Raw genomic sequence first — 2810 nt, forward strand, 5'->3', positions numbered from 1 at the left:
ACTTCAAAAAAGCAGAAGTGGCAATACTAATCTCTGATAAAATATATTTCAGAATGAAAAACACCATCAAAGACAAGGAAAGGCATTGCATACTGACTAAAGGCACAATAGATCAAGAAGACATAACCTTGGTCAACATTTATGCATCAAATGACAGACCTGCAAAATAAAGAAAACAACGGTTAACCGAATTGAAGAAATAGACAGCACTACAATAGTGGGAGGAGATTTCAACACACAACCATGACCAAAGGATAGGTCAACTCAAAAGAAACTCAACAAAGATCCGGAAGATATAAACTGTACAATCAGCTAATTCGAACTTGTGGATGTATTCAGAGTGCTGCACCCAACTAAAACTCAATTAACTTTCTTCTCAAGTGCACATGGTACATTTTACACAACTGCTCATATATAAGACACAAAGCAAACCTCAACAAATTAAAAAACATTGAAATAATACAAAATATTTTCTCAGACCACAATGACATAAAACTAGAAATTAACCACAGAAGAGTAAAGCCTACAAAACCACATGTGTGGAAAAGAAATAACTTTCTGCTAAAACATGATTGGGTTATAAAAGAAATAAAGAATGAAATAAAAAAAAAAAGTTCCTTGAAACAAATGATAATGAAAATACAACTTACCAAAACCTCTGGGACACAGCTAAGACAGTCCTCAGGGGGCAGTATAGCAATAGGTACACACATAAAAAAGGAAGGAAGGAAGAAGAATCAATGATCTAACTCAACACCGTCAGCAAATAGAAAATTATCAACCATCTATTCCTACAACCTCTAGAAAAGAAGAAATTATAAGGACAAGAGCTGAACTCAATGTGATAGAAAACAGAAAAACAGTTGAAACCATCAATAAGACTAGGAGGTGATTTTTCAAATGGGTCAATAAAATTGACAAACCACTGTCAAAGTTAACAAAATAAAAAATGAAAAGACATGGATAACTCAATTACGAAATGACAGAGGTGACATCATGAGAGAACCAGAAGAAATTAAATTTATAATATCAGAATATTAAGAAAACCTATACTCTGATAAACTCGAAAACCTAAAGGAAATGGACAAGTTCCTTGAATGCATCCCCTGCCCAGATTGAACAGACCCATCACAAGAGAAGAAATTGAAAAGGTCATAAAAATCTTCCCCATAAGAAAAGTCCTGGATCAGATTGCTTCAGAGCTGAATTCTACCAAACATTTGGAGAGAATTTAGCACCCATACTACTTAAATTATTTCAAAAAAATTGAAAAAGAAAGAACACTTCCAGAGTAATTTTATGAAGCAAGCATGATCCTAATAACAAAACCAGGCAAAGATAATACCAAGAAGGAAAACTACAGACCAATATCTCTCATGAATATAGATGCAAAAATCATTAATAAAATCCTAGCCAATAGAATTCAAAAGCGTGTGCGTGTGTGCATGCCCACACACACACACACACACACAGACACCCCAAACAAAAAAAAAACCATGACCAACCGGGATTCATAACAGGTATGCAAGAACGGTTCAACATAAGAAAAACAATCAACGTAATTAACTATATTAACAAAATAAATAACAAGAACCATATATATGATCTCAGCAATTGATGTGAAAAAGGCATTTGACAAAATCCAACATCCCTTCCTGATAAAGACAACTCAGCAAAATTGGAAAAGAAAGGAATTTCCTCAACATAGAGAAAAGTATATATGCAAAACCAAGAGCCAACATCATTCTCAATGAAAAAAGACTAAAAACATTTTCCTTGCAAACAAGGACCAGACAAGGATGCCCCTGTCACCACTTCTTTTCAATATTGTATTGGAAGTGCTTGCTAGGGCAATACAACAAGAGAAGGAAATAAAACACATTGAGATCAGCAAAGGGATGGTTAAACTGCCACTATGTGCAGATGATATGACAGTGTACACAGAAAACCCCAAAGAGTCAAAAAAAACCCCGTTAGAGTTAATAAGCCAGTTTAGTAGAGTGGCAGGATATAAGATCAATATTAAAAAATCAATAGGATTCCTCCTCTACAGTAACAAAGAGAACTCAGAGAAGGAAATAAAGAAAGCAATACCATTTACAATAGCTGGCCACAAATTGAGATACTTGGGAGTGAACCTAGCTAGAGATACAAATGACCTATACAAAGAAAATTATAGGGCATTTCTGCAAGACACAATAAAAGACTTAAAGAAATAGGAAAATGTGCCCTGTTCATGGATAGGAAGACTCAATATTGTGAAAATGACAATCATACCCAAAACAATCTACATGTTCAATGCAATTAGAATCCAGATACCAAATTCATTTTTTCAAGGAGATAGAATGGGAAATGATAAAATTTATTTGGAGAAGCAAGAGATCCTGAATAAGAAAGACACTTCTGAGAAACAAAAATGAGGTTAGAAACATAGTATTCCCTGACCTCAAAACCTACCACACAGCAATAGTAACCAAAACAGCATGGCACTGGTACAATGACAGGCACATAGACCAATGGAGCAGAATTGAGAACCCAGAAATAGACCTAGCTATCTATGGTCAACTGATATTTGACAAGGAAATAAAAGCTATCAAATGGGGAAACGATAACCTCTTCAACAAATGGTGCTGGCAAAACTGTACTGTCACCTATAGAAAGCTGAAACAGGATCCACATCTCAAACCATACACAAAAATCAACTCAAGGTGGATGAGAGACCTGGAAGTAAAGCCCCAAACCATAATATTCATAAGAGACAAACTAGAATCAAGCTTAGAAGCGCTAGTCCAAGGTACAACCAGAAATGC

Source organism: Elephantulus edwardii, unplaced genomic scaffold (genome assembly GCF_000299155.1).
Source record: "Elephantulus edwardii isolate Elephantulus edwardi_28Jun2011 unplaced genomic scaffold, EleEdw1.0 scaffold00395, whole genome shotgun sequence".
Taxonomy (NCBI): domain Eukaryota; kingdom Metazoa; phylum Chordata; class Mammalia; order Macroscelidea; family Macroscelididae; genus Elephantulus; species Elephantulus edwardii.